We start from the raw sequence: 18,062 nt of genomic DNA, 5'->3' as shown, positions 1-18,062 counted from the left end.
TGTACTTCAGTTTTCTGCTGCAATGAAGACATGATCTGGCTAGCTGTGAACTCACCAACTCGCTTGCCATGAGCAATGCAGCTGCCAGATCCCAGCATATGCTGGGCACCCTGAAGGTGGGAATGCAACTGCTCTGCTTCTAATAATGTCTAATAACTGGATGCTACATCCCAATGGCATGAAAACATCTGAAGGCTTCCAGGGGGGCTGCCAGTGTGCTTTTTTCTCCAAATTTGTCAGATCCTTGGGGCAAGAGGTGACTTGGCATTTGTTTTGTCTGTGGCCAGATACCCTGGAGGAGGACTGAGTGCTTGCCATATAAATCTGGTCCTCCATTTAAGAACTCTGTGAGAAATCCTGTATTTTGCATTTTTTTTCTGTAATTTATCCTGAATGATCCCTTGAGTTCTGTTCTGTTTTCACTTGCACTGGTAGACTCAAGCAAATCAGTTGAATTCTATTACAGGGGAGCTAATGTGTCTTTTTAATGTTACCCTCAAAACCAATTAAAACAAAAAAAGTTTGTCTGGTGTTGCCTGGTTTGAATTATTACAGAAATATCTAAGGTCTACATTTGGATTAGTTTTCAGTACAAAAAAAGCCTACAGGACTGGGACTTCTGTTCTTCAAGTTCTTAGGCAACTACTTACTTTTAAGCTTGTGAGTGTCCCATTTGAAGGTGGAACTCTTACTTGCTTAATGTTAAATATGTGTGTAAGAGTTTGTCAGGCTGCAGTCTGCAGCTTCCTTCTCTATGGTTTACTCTGTGTGTTTGCTAGGCAACTTTAAGCAATGCACCTTTATTCTATTTACATCAGCTGTGGATCCATTTCCCCGTGTTTGTGGAAATCCACATTTGGCATTTTCAGAGATGTTTGAGCCAAGTTCAAACCTCAGTGTTTGGATATAGGGTGATGGTAGACACATGTCTTGTCAGTTCCCCAGTTTTGTTATTTTTTAAAATGGATTTGATTATGCACTGGGCTTATATAATGAAAACAGAACTCATTAATCTGGTCTGGGAGGGACTGCGGTTGAAGATGGGAAAGAGAAAAGGATCATGGGGAGAGAGGCAGGGAAGGCTGAGGGAAGACAACCAGCCAATGGTGCTACAGCCAGTGGGGACAAAAAGTCTGGAAGCAGCATTTCAGAGATTTTTCAAGGATAGGTGATGCAGATGTGTTTCTGAGTCTAGCCTGAGTTCCCTTTCTGCCTGAGCATGAGGCACCCCGAGCAAGGGGCTTTGGAAGCCTGAGAATCCTAGAGTTGTACCTGTTAAAGGCTCCTTTCCTCTCATGCTTGCAACTTCCCAGTGGTCAGAAGATGATACCCAGTCCCTGCTGTAGCTGGGTTCCTCTGCTTCTCAGGGTGAGGGAATAAGAGAGCTAGAAGGATCAAATTGAATGGAAAATAGTAGTACTTTCAAGACTGCATTTTAGATTAAATTAAAATTATTTCATTTTGATGCTAATTTTTTTTATAGATTTGATGACACCATGGGACCTGATCAATGGACAGCCAGGGGTGAACAAAGCCTGTGGATATTTATCTTTGCTAAAGATGTATTTTACAAGTCAGAACTGAAACGCTGAATAATTGCAATACCTGGATGTTAGCCAGACAGCCTTGGACAGAGTGGCTGACCAGTCACATCTGTTCTGTGCCTTCTCCACAAGACCTCTTCTCAGGTTAGGAGAAGTAATGAACTTAAACCAAAATGGATAATTTATGGTGATATGCAGAGCATAAAAGGGAAGTAGATTGAAGTTTTTCCAAGCCTAGAAAGTCAGAGGAATTAACTGTAGGTAAAATCTCTCTCTCTGAAGATGAAGGGCAAGATTCTCAATTGATGTACATCTCTGCAACTTGGCATCAGTGAAGCTATGTTGATTTACACCAGCTGAAAAATCTGGAAGGGAACAATGCACTTTTTGTTTAATTTTTATGTGATCGTCAGACAATCCGTCACATTCAGTTGGAGGGGAATAACATTTGGTAGATGTTTAGTCTTGATTTTTTTTTCCTGAAATGGGAAGTGAATTAAATGAAGTGAAGACAGAATAAGGCATTTTTATTATTTGAGCTAGCTGAACAGTCTGAAAAATATTAAATTAAAAAAAAAATGTCAAATAAAGTATTTGACATCACAGCAAAATGCAGTTACATGAATTATTTCTTAAAAGAATTGTTAATAGGAATTTAGAGAAATCAGCTGTGCTGGACATGACTAGATTTACAAAGAGTTGGCTGTATGAAACTGTCTGGCTAATCTATCTCTTTCACAGCATATTTTATATAGCCCCTGCCTGTTTGAACCTTTATCGTCCACTGGCATCACTCAGTGCTGAATGTCATCAGAGGACCCAAGGTACAAGGATTATCAGCTCTGTTTTAGGGACTGGAATGAAATTTGGGCTGATGTCTGTCTCTACCTGCTGGGGTCATTTTGCTGCAGTGGTGGAAGTCATGTGCAGGTATTGCTGCCTGCCCTTTACAAACTGCTTGCCCTGAAGGGAGGGTGGTACAGTGGTGGCTGACTCAGGGACAGAGGCACTGTGCCAAAGCAACAGAAATGATTTATGGACTAAAGTCCCTGCTCACCCAAAGGAACAAGTGATTGTAAGGGGCTGCTTTCTGTTTCTGCCTAAGCCTGTTGTCAAAGGTGGTAGGGATGAACAGGCAATGTCAAACTGCTCTCTGTCTCCTCTGCAGGCAGTGTTTGACTGTAAACAGCACTGAAGACCTGGCAGACTTTTTGTCCATCACTGGATGTGCATCAGTTTTGGCACAGACAAGGAAAAGACTTGTGCAGCAAAAGTTTTGGGGCAGGTCATTTCCCCATTCCATTCAATTGAAACTCTGGGACTTCCCATCTGGGACTTGTCCTGCTGTTGGGGAATACATATATTGAATTACCATTATTCCAACCTGACAGTAGGTTACAGTCCAACCTCTATTGCCTTTAAAAAAAACATTTTTTCGGGTGCTACAGTTTAATATGGGAAAAATATTCCTAATGTATTATTCTCAAGGCTACCAGCCAAGCTGTGCAAACCACCCTTGCAGTCAATGGCAAATAGTAGTGTGGGAAATGTACTTCCTCCTTCATAGGCGATTTTGTCAGTTCTAATAATGATATTGTGCATCCAAAATCAGAAAAGAATACAAGTATGTGATGTTTTCAGTAAGGTATGTGTTAAAAGTCCTAAACCTGATCTGGGAAAATCTCAGTGGATTTGGAAATGCTGAAAAAGCTAGGCCTGCCTGCCAGGCAGCATGGCTAGGGCAAATAGCTGGGGAGTCCAGGAGCAGACCTCCTTGCTGCTCAGCAAGGCAGGTGGGGCAGGGTAATGGTGAACCAGCCACCAACCAACCTTGACAGCAGGGAATTCTCAATTTGAAACTAATTTACTCCCTGTGAACATGAGGTTAACCCAGTGTGAACTGTAGTGGGAGAGGAAATGCCAATGAGCACAAATCCCTTTTCTTCAGCACAGGGAACTGGAAGAAAAATTAGATTTTCTGGAAAATTGCTTCTTGAATAAAATGGAGGAGAAATGTTCTTCTCTGGCTTCTCATGATAGGTGAGCAAAATTTGAGTGTGCACTTTATTTGACCTACAAACTGCATGTGGAATGTGTATTTTTTTTGTGCAAGTGTGAAAGGCAATTTAATGTTATGCCCTTTACCAAGAAAGTCAGTTCATCTGGGTTGAAAGTGGAGAGTTTCTTCATGTAATATAGCAGCTGAAGGGAGTGAATATTATGTGGGTTGTGCTGGTACACAGTAGTACACCAAATGTTGCTCGTAGCCTTAGAGGTGTTCAGTCTAATTCAGTGGCTGCCCAACAGGTTTAGTGCCAGAGACCTATATAAGAATATCCTGCTCTTGGACACATAGTTCCTGAAAACATAAATCCCTGTGTGTGGTTACTGCACAACCAGCATCTGACTCATTGCTTCGCAAAGCACTTTTAGTTGCTCGGGAAACATGAGGATATGCACTACACAAACCCAGGAACTGCGGTTCTCCTGTAGCAGTCTACAATCTTGGAGCTGTCAAGAAAACTTTGTTCTCTGTTACCCACACCACAGCCACTAGGAACTTCATGTGATGACCCAAACAGAGCCCTGTATCTCCAGCCACTCTGAATCCACCCCCTTGGTGTTCCAGCTGATGGGGAGCTCTCAAGAGGTGTTAGTAGCACAGTCCACGTCTATTGCACAGTTTTCTTTCCATACAGCAGGGGGTAGTAAAATACTCAGAGACTACATGTGCAAGAAAAGAGCATCAAATAGTAGAGCAACTGAATGGAAAACAAACAAAATGTCTATTTTTAAACTGAGCTAAATCCATATAATTTTCAATAGGGAACCTTTTGAGTCCTTGTAAAACAAGTTCCTTAAGGGTTTGAATGATGCTATTTAAAAGTGTAATGACTTGGCCTGTTAAAAACCCAACATATTGATTGCTGCACTTTGAGGATGAAAGTATTAAACATTTTAATCGTGCTGTGCATGTTTAGGATGCAAACAAAAGTCCTCATTGTGAACCTGCCAATTAAGGTAGCTGCCAATAGGGAAAAGAGACATGCCTGTGGCTTTCTTTGGGTTAGCTGAGGTCATGGCTACAACTAATGCAAAGGTTCTTAAAGAAGTTTGGCATCTGAATGCATGAAAATCCCAAGCAATACTCCACTCTTTCTATTAAAAATTTTCGAGCTGTTTTGGACTGACAACAATGTTTACAGAACAAGATCAAGGCATTTTTTTTTTTTCTTCCTTATAGTATTAAGAAATATATAACACTTAAGAATGCAAAGGATAGTCTGAGATGTTAGTGCTAGAAATCCATTTACAGGACTTCTCTTGAGCTTCAGAGTACTGTACATGATCATCACAACCGGGAGCTCCAAAACCATCAAGAAAACCCAGGGGAAGCTGGTGGGAATAGTTATGTACCTCTAGTCTAGGAATGGTTTAGAACTTCACTGTTTCTCTGCTTAGTTTTGAAGTAACAATTTAATTTCTATTAAGTCATTGAGTCCATACTTCTATAGTACCATTTAGCAGTACACAGAGTAACATCACATTTCTCTTCCAAACAGCAGAAAAAAATCAAACTTCTCATTTCCTTAAGGACTTCATAGAAATGCATAACCTGTGAAGTTGGTTCCTAGTCACGTTCTTACACCAACATAGCCTGATAAAATATAAATCCCAGCACATTTATTGCAGTGTAAGTTAAGAGCAATCTGAATGACTAACACTCAAGGTACACTGGTGTAGAGAGCTGTGAAGAGCTGGGTCTGGCTCACTTTCCCTATTGCAAGACGGAAGCTGTACTTAAATCCATGTATGACATGGGACGTGTTTATTTAACATTTCTGCAAAGGTTTTGAAATTTGCATCTAAATTTTTGTCTGTATTTTTGTCTCAGCTGATGTGGCTTTGTAGAAAGATTCTGAGGAAGACATAGACGTCCTTTGGTGAATGTATACTAAATTTGTGTTATATAATGATTTAAATTTTATTGGTAACTATTACTAAAGATTCCGAAGTAAGTTAAAAAAACAACCTGTAAGCCAAATCTATTTTATTTTCAAGAATCTCCAGCTATCACTCACATGTCCCTGCCAAATGTGTCATTTCTCTTAGCAACAGTTTAGACGACTTTAACAAGTATTTTTAACCTGTAAAAGAAAGTCATAGAGCTCACTTCTGAAAACTGAAGTTCTGTGCAGATACCTAAGGGTTGGATTCAGTGATAAATTGCTTCCCCTCCTGACAAGACCATGAAAGCTTTTCTTACAGGGAATGCTTAGTAATTCAGTGAAAGCGGTTTGGATGGATTTTTGTCTTTCCAGTTGAATCTGGCTTTACTTTCTTTCTAGTATTATAAATTATTGTGTGTGTAATAAAACATGTGCACCTCCTGAGAAAAATGTTAATTCTACAGAGAAAGAGGCTGATTCAAATATAACGTTAGTTGTAGATCTATTTCTCTGTAATTTACCCACACTTTAAATTATCACCTAGGTTATCTTGGAGCAGTGGCATCTTGGTAGCCATTGTTTTTACATAAAATGTCCAAAATTTCACTTGCAGTTTTGCCTGCAGACAATCTGAAGTGCAGTCTTTAATGCTCTTTTAGATCCCTTTAAAAACAGATATTTCTGGAATGACAGATGCATTGGAGATAGTTAGCTGGTATTAACCCATCAAAGTAAAAAACTGTCCAGTCTTTTGCAGCCACCTTGTCAGTGGTTTCTGTCATCCCTGTGGGTTGCATAATGCACAGTGATGTGGCAACAGCTGAATCTGGTTGAATGTGTGCCAGAACCACAAATATGTTGCTGAATATAATGTACCTTTTTTCCATCTAATGAGCAAAAGCACAGATGATACACAGGGGTTCTCACATCCCACTCTATCTCTCATTCCCATCTTTGGATTGCCTACCAAGTGCTCCAAGTGCAAACTAACCTCTGAATTTGATATAACAGATGCTGCTATCTCATTTAAACTGTGTCTTTTAAAGACATATTAATACTTAGCGATATCAGTTAAATAATTCTTTACTCTTAACATTTATTTAGTCAGGTGGGTCAGGCATACCTGCAATGAAATCACATTCTTAGTATCCCCTTCTAAGCCTTCTACCACATCTTGTTCTCTTCAAGGCTCTCTTTTAGATGCTGAGTTTCATGGAGCAAGGATTATCTTTATTTATTGCTTATTCAGTGCTAAACACTCTTTCACTGTTTTATGATTAGTTGTAAACTTCCAACAATATACTTATAATAAGAGTTTTACCTGACCAGTGCCTTGCTCTGCAACTGTTTTTTTATCTATTGGGGGAGTCCTTTTAATACCACTGGGGTTTAATTCACCGTTTCTTGAACTTTATTCTGGATTAATAATTTTCTAACAGTAAGTTTGGATTTAAATTTAAAAAAAGTATTCAAAAGGTTATCTTACAATGAGATACTTGTGTGGCCATCAAGAAGGAAAAAGGGAATATGTTCAGTTCCAGAAGGCTCCTGTGTATAGGTAACCTATAGGTTAGATTTGAAATTTAAAAGAAAACAAGAAAGGGAACAGGCTTGAGAACCTATTTTTGTGTCAGATCCACATGACTGGCAGGAATAAGAATGTTGATATCACTAGGGGTGAATATCTTTAATTTTTTGGTCGGAACGGGGAAAGATAAGCTATCAGAAAGGAAGGCTGTAGCAAGTCTGATTTTTGCTGGATTTATAAGAGTTCAGAAGGAAGCTAGAGTAGTCATAAGCAAATATTTTATTTTCAGTATTCCTGGACACATCTTCCATTTAAGGAAGGCTTGGGATAAGGCTGGGGAACTGGAAAAAAACATGTCAGAGAGAGTACTATGGTGTAGGCAGGAGCATATGCTTCATATTAGGTATTCCAGTACAGATTCTTCCTCTCTCTACAGTACATGATAATTTTAGGGCTAGGACTGGAATCAGGTTTTCAGAAAAAAAAGGTAGAAAGCCTTTTTATTCTTGCATTTTGCAAGACTGGCAGAGATAAGATGAAAGTTTGCATAATTGAAAACAAACGCCTTGTAATTTGATTTACTATACAAATTGGTCACTTTAAATTAAAATAAAAAAAAAGAAAATAAGGCTTAGATTTAGGATGGCATTAGGCATCAGGGCGTTAGGGTTTAGGGGTGACCTAAAAGAGGGAATCTTCTTCTGCCAAGCTCACTGTTGGATTGTTTAGGATCAGCAAAAATTAGAAAGAAATGTTCACTCAGTTTAATTTTTTTTTTTAGGTATTTAAAAGCAAGATTTAAGAAGAAATTTCCCATTTTGCCTATCTTGTCACTGGGTCTGGAATGGCTTCACTGGTAGGAATGCAGGTTAGCATCATGAAAGGTGAATGCTGTTATTCTGACACCTTATGGGATACCTTGTTCACCTGAATGGGAAGGGCTATTTGGAGAGGCTACTGCTGACTATACAGTTGCTTTCTTTAATGCACTTTAGCTGCAAGAACTAGTTCACTACCCATATAATAAGTAGGATTATGTTTGCAGTTTATCTCATATCTGGGAAAGAAAAGGTTTGACATGGAAGTTTAGGATGACAAATTATATCAATAGCTGATATTTCATGTTTAGAGATTCCTGCCGGGATTAGTTCTACAGTTGCTTTTCAGGTTAGGTTAGAATGACTTCAGTAGAAGTGCTTACAGAGAATTTGTTAGTAATGAACAGCAATAGATGATGTTCACCCAAGGTTTCTAGAGAAGCTTGGAAGCTGGATTACTGTAAATAACTGTTTTGAAGTGAACAGGAATTAATACTGTATTTTGGCAGAGAGCCAATATGGATTTTTAAGGGTAGGTCGTGCCTCACAAATGTGGTAGCATTCTTCAGAGCAATCAATATGCTTGTGGATAAAGGAATAATTGTTGATTTAACCTATTATGTTTTATCTTTTAAAGAATCTAAGAAGTCAGAGGATAAAAGAAAAAGACAGAAATCAGCAATAAATGGTCAGTTTTCACAGTGAAAGGAGGTAACCAGTGAAGTATCCATGGGATTTGTCCTGGGGACTGCAATGTTCCCAATATAAATAAATGGTCTAGAAATGAGAAGGAGAAATTTTTGAGGTATCTTATTTTGCTGCCAATACAAATTTATTCTGAATAGAATGATAGAATAGTTTTGATTGAAAGTGACCATTAAAGATCATCCTGTCCAAACCCCCTGCAATGGGCATAGACATCTTCAACTAGATCAGGTTGCTCAGAGACACATCCAACCTGACCTCAAAAGGGAAAGTTGTTCCAGTGTTTCACCATCCTCATTGTAAAGAATTTCTTCCTTGTATCTACTGTAAATCTACCCTCTTTAAGTTTAAAATCAATACCCTTTGTCCTAAGTCAACAAATCATTGTTAAGTACTGAAAGACTGCAATAAGTCTCCCCAAAGCCTTCTCTTCTACAGGCTGAAAAAATCCAAGTCTCTCAGCCTGTCGTCATAGCAGAGGTGCTCCATCCTTCTTATCATCTTTGTGACCCTCCTCTGGACTTGCTCCAGCAGCTCCATGTCCTTCCTGTGCTGAGGACCTCACAGCTGGATGCAGTGTTCCAGGTGAGGTCTCACCTGAGCAGAGCAGAGGGGCAGAGTCCCCTCCCTCCCCTGCTGCCCACGGTGCTCCGGATGCAGCCCCGCACACGGGTGGTTTCTGGGCTACCAGTGCTCATTGCTGGGTCATGTCCAGCCTCTCATCCAGCAGCACTCCCAAAGCCTTCTCAGCAGGACTGCTCTCATCTGTTCATCCCCATCCAACCTGGTTGTCCTGACCCAGGTGCAGCACTAGCACTTGGCCTTTTTGAGGTTTGTGAGCTTGTCACAGGCCTCCTTTTCAAGCTTGTCCAGGTCCCTCTGGATGGCATTCCATCCCTCAGGCGTGTCAGCTGCACCATACAGCTTGGTGGTGTCTGTAAATTTTCTTAGGGTGAACTCAGTCCCACTGTTTTTTTCTTTGCTGAAGATATTAAACAGTACATTTTCCAGTACAGACCTCTGAGAGACACCATGTACCACTGATCTCCATTTGGTCATTGAACATCCGTCATGTCATTGAGCTGTTGGCCACTACACTCTGCATGTGACTACCCAACCAATTCCTCATCTACTAAACAATTCATCCATCAAATCCATTCCTCTCCAATTTTGAGCTGAGATTTTTTTGGGGCACCATGTCAAAGGCCTTACAGAAATAGATAGCATCTGTGGCCCTTCCCTTGTCCACTGATGTGGTCACGCCACCGTAGAAGGCCACAATCATTTGTTCTCCATGTGACCTAGCACAGCTTCTAGGAGGATTTGTTCCATGAGCTTTGTAGGCACAGAAGTTAATACATAACACATTATTTTACTGTGAAGAATTATAGAAAGGAGTAGAATATGTAAACTTAAACCCGGAAGTGTCAATTTCAAAATAGGAAAATATATGTACTTTTGCCTCAAATTGCATTTTTAACCTGGCAAGATTCTTGCAAGATGTTGTGGACAGTAAAAGACTCTCAGATGTGAAAAGTCCAAGAAGAAACCATTGAGGATTATTAAAGGCATAGTTGCCGCATCTGGTTAGTTGCTCCATCAGCCACAAATCCCAGGCGGCTGAAAAATATTCTGGGGAATTAGTGCTGTGTATTACACTGTTCTCACACTCTTTGCTGGGATCCGTCTTGGACACCATCACGAATGGCTGCTGAGTAAATTGGAAACTTGATCTAATAAAATATAATAAAGGACGGTCTTTATAGATTAATCTAGTAAAAAAAGAATCAAATATTTAATGTATCTGATTATGCATAGGTGTTATTTGAATTTTCCAAAGACTGATGTTATCAGTGCAAAACACTTGCTGTCCTTGTCATATTTCTATATTTAAAAGAAGACAATACAATTGCTTTAGTAAGATTGATTTGATACTCTGCACCCTGAGAACCTTTTCATATCACTTTATTTGGAATCAAATAAATTGTGTGTTTTTTTCCTTTTGTGTAACTATCCTCTTTTCCAAAGTCAAAACTGAAAATAGAAAATAAGTTAATTAAAAGCATAATATATGTTACACATCATGAGCTCTCTTGCAACATAAATTGTACAGTTGCCAGTCAAACAAGCCCATGTCTACTAAGCACAGACTATTCAGGTTCAAGGAGCTGCTCTCTCAGTTATCTCTTTCTGCTTTTGCTGTGAATATAGTAAATTTACCACAGTGACATCACTCACGCTTTAGGACAGGACTCTCACTGGCTGAAATCAGCAATAGTTCTGTTTAGGCATTTTAAATAGTATCAGAGAGTCATGACGGAATATTTGGTCCTTTTAGTTGCATGAAAAACCTAATAAAAATCCTGTATTGCTCAGAAATAAATAAAAAGATTTTGCAAAATGTCAGGTGCAGAGAAACTTGTAGGAGATGAGATCCCCTCTGGAGCAATATGCTGTATACTGCTGGTGATAGGCTTTCATTAGCTTTATTAGCTTCAGCGTCTTAATTTGTACTCCTGCCATCAAGTCCTGTGCCTCCATTCTCTCACAGACACTCTCTATAGTCTGGATGATTGAAGCTTTGTTGCTGTATTTTACAAACACAGTAGAAAGTGGCAATATTGTTAGACGTGTCCTTGGATGCCCTGTGACTTGCAGCAGCAGCAGGAGTGATGATCTTGTATTTAGTATCAAACAATAGCTCACTATAGAATTTTCTAAACTAGAGTTGGCTTCTCACCATGTCCCAGAACCAACCTGGCATTTCACAATAGAGGAATCAAATGTCTTTTGGCAGCATCTGATGTCATCATTGCTTAGGGCCTGATCTCAGAATTTGGCTGTCATGAGTCACTTCATTTACTCAGTTGTGTAAAACAGAAAAAATGTGGGCATCAGCAGTGCTGTGACCTTTATACAATTTTCAACAGATTGAAAGAAGGCAGAACTGTTATTACTAATTTTAAACCACTAGTATATATTGGGCTTTTTCAAGCCATGAAGCTAGTGGAAGTCTATCACCAGAAGTATACACCATGTTACTTTAAAGGAAGTCTCATTTGAACCCAAGAACTCAAGAACTCACAAGCAAAATGGCAGTGGAATGTGCTTGGAGAGAAGTGTTGCATCCCATTTTTCACTGTCCTGTCGTGGCTGATGTATTTGCTGGCTTGAGGGGAGGCCAACTCCTATATTCCTTTTGGGATGTTAGCTAGAGTTCCATTGAGAAGCAAAAACAATGATCACTTTTGGGTGCATACATCACATTTGGTATTCAAAGTTATAGTTTATGCTGAATATCTGCTGAAGTTCTCCAGAAGAAAATATTCTTTATAATATGCATGTATTAATCTGCCAAACCTCTGAGGCTATTGGGGTAAAATTGGGGTTTCTTTCACAGCTTGTGATCTGGCATATCTGGTCTGTTTGTAATATACAATATTTATCACTTGGAACTTGACTGGTATAATAAATTGATTGGGTGCTACTTAAGTAATATTTGAGCAAGAGTTAACTGTAAGTGAATTATAGAATGTTTTAATATAATTTAGTAACATTATCATTGCCATCTTTCATACAGTGGTCATCATCCACAGATAGTTATGTGAGGAAAATGGAGCAGAGCTTCATATCCTGATCCTTTCTTGTATTCTTCTACCTTTAGTAAAGTTATGTTGTTCCTGCTTCTGTCTTATACAGATACTGATTGAAGACCAGAATAAAGTGATTGTATAAGAAAGAGGATTTTTTAAACTATAAACTATATATTAAGAAACAGTAGGTGGTAAAAGATTACCAAATAAAACAAGGCAGAACAAGTTTAAGATGTCAGGGGTATCTTTATCATGAGTGGTGTGGTACATGCTGATGTCTGAAAGTCCGTTCTTTTGGGGACATAACATAAAGGCCTTTCTTTTAATGTTATATTTCTGACTATGATGTTGCACAATGAAATTTTAAAATGCGGTGTTGGAGGACTACAGCAGGAAAAGATTTGACACACTAGCAGTTTCAGCACAATCTGCTAGTTGTGCCAAACTTTCAGTTTCCAAATCAAACTTTTTGTCTGTGTCATTACGATGGTCTTTCTTCCAGAAATTGGAGTGATGTAGTTGGACCATGGAATTTCGTCAGTGAAACTGGGTAGGTCTGTTCTGATCTGTTCCCAGTTGAAGCTGGGATTGACAAAATCTGCAGTCTCCTGTTACAAAGATCACAGTCATTTCGGCACACCTCATGCTGCATCATATTCACTCAGAACCAGAATTTATCTCTGGCAAGAGCTGTGTTTCCTGAATTATGTTTGGCATGCCTGTACTCAGTTGTGAAGTATTTATCCATTTCCTGGTGTCAGCTACTGAATCCAATGGGATTATGGTCCCTTTTAAATAAAATCCAATCTTGTCATCTGCTGCTGAATCCAAGAATTATTATCACTTGTTTCATGGGCTTCTTATCAACAGCTTATTTTGGCCTATTGGTCTTGAAACATTTTCATTACACCTCATCAGCACCTGGTTTTGCTAATTCGTGATGTGGCTGAAGTTGAAGTGAAGGTGGCTCTGCCATCTAGTTTGATTTAGATCTATTGCTGACTTAATAATATGAGCAAAAGTGGCAGCTGAGCATCTGTCTGCCTTTTTCTGTAATAAATGTACATAAAGAATCTCTGCATCTGCTAACTGATGCTGCAGAATGCTTTCCCTTCAGTGGAAGTCTTTCCAAATGGTCTCAGAAGCAGCAAGAATAGATGCTTGTGGTTGTTTTTCCTGGCGTATCAGTGGTGCACGGATATACATTGTTTCTCTTTCCTCTGTTTCTGTCATTGCAGTTTATAGGTTGGCCATTAATTTTTCTGTCAAATTGCAGTCTGGAGCATATGTGATAGATGGCATCTACAGTACATGGCACCTGCATGCTCCATGCTGTTTGCTTAGTTCCATACCAATACATTATCATTATATTCCTTTCACTGATCACTTCAGTTGCTCTTTCAATGAGTGGCATGTTTTGAAGACTAGGTCTATTGCTTTAAAAATGTAGGACTTTTTTGCTTCCATTCTTTCTGAGATTAATTGTGGGTGCCAAGAATGAGAACTCTGCAGTATAAACATTTTTTTTCTCAGTATTCAATGCGATTACTTATTGAGGTAAAGGCAAAACAAAACATTTTTGTATCTACTATTCTTTCTATTGGGTTCCTTGAATATTTTGATGATCTGTTCCAGCATTTGGGGGCATTATTCCATCAGGATTGTACTGATCATCTTCCCCCCACTATAGCCCCTCATTGTCATACCAATGATTTTTTTCTCCTTCCGTCATAACTTCTGCAGGGAGACTTAGTTCTGGTGTTTTTACTGCCTGTATACAGATTTTGTCTGGGAATCCACCATGCCTGGCATCACTCCATGTCGATGATTTCCTTTGTTTCTCACCCTTATTTTGTCTCTTTGTAAATTGTGTTTTCTATATTACTGTAGAACTCACAATATCGACCTCTGCTGTCATCTTCCATATGCCACATGCTGAGTAGTAACATAAGAAAACAACACATTTCTTAAGGCTTTAAATTGAGAGAGCTGTAACAGAACTGAAGCCTTGTGGCAAGCCAGTGTTCCCAGATGGAAAAGACTACATTTAAGGCCTTTGGTGCTATTAATTTTTAAAGGCTGCAAAGAATTAATAAAGTGTGAGTGAGACCTGATGGCTGACAGGGATGGCGGGGCCTGAGCTAACCATGCTGCAGCAGTGTCCCCAACTTCTCCCCGGCTTCATTTTGGGCCAGCTTTGACACGAGGTCAGGGAGGCATTTCCAGTGGGAATAAAGTTGTCAAAATATGCTTTTATACTCTAATACTGTGCAGGCAGTAATGTGGTGCTCAGCAGGTGAATGGGAGGGGCTGTTACAAAGATGTTTGCACTGGGAGAAGTAGGATTCAGGTGCACGGCTGCTGAGCTATTTTGAGGGTTTTTCACTCTTTCTAGCACATTCTGATTAGCTGATATCTGAGGGCAATATTTTTTCAAATTTATGATGAAATGTAATCATTCTTTCTTGCAATTCTGTCTATATTTACAAACTTCCAGTTCACTGAATGCCAGAAGTAAACATGAGAGGCTTATTGCTTTAACAGTGTCCTCAGATAATTGTCTACCCTAAGCCCCTCTTTCTTGCTTCATTTCTTTATCAAAATCATCCTACATGCTGTCTAGTTGTCTCTGGGGCTTTCCCGCTGCCTGCTCTATCTGTGCCTGTATTTTTGCCCTTTCTCATCCTTGGTGAACTCAACTGAGCAACATTCATTGCCCTGAATTTGAACTTAGTCCCTAAGGAAAATTGCAGTGGTTGGTTCTTTTACTAGGCGTCTGTTTTGGGTACTGACCTCCAGTTTTTCTTCTCTCCCATAGAGCTTTTTACATTTAGCCTACTATGTTATACCAAATAAAATGTGACCCCTAAATTCAACTCTATTATCAGACAGATTAGCTATTCCTATTCATAAATGTCACTGGGGTTTTTTGTATGCTATCAAACTGCAGTTCTCCTTTTCCCCACATCAAATTTTTCTCGTTTTGCATAGACTCCATATTTCAGAATAGAAAATACTTGACTTTTAGGGTCACTCAGGGAAGCTATTTTGTTTTCCCAGGTTTCTGGGTGGGGCACTTCAGCCAATCACATTTGTTTGAGATGATCTCTCAGACATTTGAACTTGACCCTGTTTCCTGCCAATAACACCTGGCAAGAGAGCTAGGTAAGTTAAATTGCAGATTTATTAAAGATTTATTTTAGGTAAAGCCTGTTTGTAAAATGCTTGTGTGCCAAGTTATATCTGGAGTAAACTTTTATAGCAGACACTAAATCAGAGGCAAGCAGTACAGAAAGAATTGTAAAGGGGAGTAAAATAGAAAGGCTGACAGATCTGTAACTATAATAAAAAGTGGTTGTAGAGAATTCTATGGCATTTACTTAGATAACTGCCAGAGTCGTAAAATCCAGATTTTTCTGTCTTCAAGACTCCTGGGAGCTGCTGGAGAAGAAGAAAATTAAATGTAATGGTTCATATATAATTCAGAATTTTGTTGCTTTTTATCATTCTCAAAAGAGTAAAAGTGACCTACTTTCTATATGTTGTAGTTTAGTGGGAAATTCCCCTGGCTCCCAGTGTTAGCATGCTTGTTCTTCTCTTAAGCAGGTGCTAACTCCCATCTCTGCTTTACTACTGCTGGCATAGTATGTGCTAAATGTGTTGTGACATTCTTTCCTCTCAGTGTACGGTGGAGATGGTTGTGCTCCTTCCCAAATTCCAGTTTTGTTAAGCTTCTGGGATTAATGCAGGATCTAAATTAATTTTCTGTATGTCAGTTGACAACCGCAGTAGAAGTGATTAAATAACAAGCTCTCCTCTAAGATTTGTGTTTTTAGAATCAGTAAGCTATATGTAATGATGACTTAAAAGAGAAAAAAATGACATAAAGTCCAAAGACATGGATAAAAAGGCACCATTTCTTTATTTCTTGCAATGTATATTTGGAATAAAATGTGAAAAAATGATCAGAAATTTTCTTGGAACTCAGAGGAGAGTCAGTATTAGCTCCATTGTAAGGATGGATTTGAAATGGAAATATTTCAAGACTTCTTCCATTCTGTGTTTATAAAATCCAAGGAGAACAGTCTTAAAAATCTGGGCGAGGAAAACTAGGAAATTTGACTTAAGGTTATACATCAAGGCTGTTTCTATTTGCAGTACAATACTAGAGAAGAATGCTAGAGAGAGTATGAAACCAATCAGTTCTGATCCTGCCCTCCAAGAAAAGCCAATGTTTAGTTCTTTGAATCTAGCTCTATATGGAAGAAAAGGAGAGAAATTTAAAGAGATTATACTTTCCCATCATATTGCTGAACTTATTCACGGTTGAGGAAATTCTTCAAAGTTTTCAGTTCTTTTCCTATTCCTTTCATGGATAGAGACAGATAAGGGAACATGTTAATACTCTTTTCCTGAAAAAAGGAACTTCATTGCCCAATTAGGGATTCTGAGTAGTAGGATGGACAGTGCTCTAGTTACTTTTCCAATGAGAATTGAGTACACAATTTGATTCTCAGGTGTATGTACAAGAAGTGAAACAAAAGAATGCTTTTCATTAAATTAAATGTATCCTTTAGAACTGTTTGTGGGGAAATATTTGAAAAAGAATGGTGGTTCTCTTTAGTCACATTCTATTTAGTTATTTATTTGAAGTAAGCAGCTTCCTCCAACAATGGATATTAGACCAGTTAGCTAGGGGACTTGTTCATATATTTTTGTTTTACTTTTTTGATCCAAATCTTAGGAGTTGGGAGTTCAGTTCCAAAGGGAATGAATTTACGTATGCAGGACACGTTGTTCAAGGAGCTAATACTTACAGTAAACAGAGGTTGCTTAACTGTTGAGTAATGCTACAATAGTTATTTCCAATATTTTGCAAGAAACAATGTTCATGCAATGTTTTACCACTAGCAATTTGTTAGTGGTTTTAATTTAATGCCAAAAAAAAATCTCTAAAGGCTGTAATTCCAAAAACATGGAGCATCACACATTGGGAGAATAGCCTCTTTATACTTTTGTAAGGTAAGACATACATGAAAGAGGCACAATTTTTTTTTCTCCCATTAATATCCATTAAAATCTAAATAATGTAGGAACACTCTTGTGACATCACAAATAGTAAATTATATCCATTGAAAGGAGATGCATGTGTGTGCAACTTATATTACAGGCTAAAGAGAAAGTCTTTAACAAATGCTTAAAGGAAGCCTTTCTCTAGTGAATTACTTCAGAAAGGCAGATGCAATCTGAAGTGTCCTTATTTTGTCTTCTGTTTTTGAAGCATTTTTGATGTGTTTACCTTACAGGTAAACACAGGTCAAACCTAGCAGTACTACAAGTCTATATGCAATTCTTTGTACAGTGTATTACATTTATTGTGATTAATATTTGAAGAGAAAAATTTTAAAAGTGACTGAAAATAAATGATCTGTAAAGTGTCCTTGAATCTCCCTCACTCCAGATCATGTGAACATTCAGAAAACTGCTCTACTTAGTGTATTTCTCTGTAGCTTAACAGTACTGCCAGAAGTTTTCCTTTCTGCTGGAAATAGGAGGCAATTTCCTAGTTTAGCAAACACTCCTATTAATGCAATTCTCATCGAGTTCTTCCATTTGAGATAGAACTAAGTTCTTATTTTAAAGAAGGAGAACTAAGGGATAAGGTGGATGAAATGGCTTTGAAGTGTCTTACTCTTGTTAAGTGGCAGAGAGAAGCAAAACTTTTTATCTCCTATGCTTTTTCTTTACTGTGACATTTATATAGGTATGCATATCTATATAGGTATACACATATTTATATGTCTATATTGAATAGAGACATAGTCCTGAGCTAGATTTGCCTAAAACTTACTTTTCTGTAAGTAGACATTTGAGTCTGAAATACTGGAGACTAAGCATGAATATTCTGAAAGGAAACTAGGAGT

General features: G+C 38.5%; 1 long non-coding RNA gene across 1 annotated transcript in view; it reads left to right on the top strand.

Annotated features, from left to right (window-relative positions):
- LOC106850550 (uncharacterized) overlaps positions 1–9,154 on the top strand; it is a 55,965-nt gene extending 46,811 nt beyond the window's left edge. The window contains exons 7-9 of the long non-coding RNA XR_015804236.1: positions 7,804–7,890; positions 8,478–8,528; positions 8,984–9,154. This is a non-coding gene — a long non-coding RNA (uncharacterized LOC106850550). The remainder of the gene's footprint in view (positions 1–7,803; positions 7,891–8,477; positions 8,529–8,983) is intronic.
- Positions 9,155–18,062: the final 8,908 nt, after the last annotated feature.

This window comes from Sturnus vulgaris, chromosome 6, assembly GCF_052056855.1.
Source record: "Sturnus vulgaris isolate bStuVul1 chromosome 6, bStuVul1.hap1, whole genome shotgun sequence".
In the NCBI taxonomy this organism is placed as follows: Eukaryota; Metazoa; Chordata; class Aves; order Passeriformes; family Sturnidae; genus Sturnus; species Sturnus vulgaris.
Note: the sequence above shows the minus strand (reverse complement) of the source record. Positions and strands in the feature narration are given on the sequence as shown.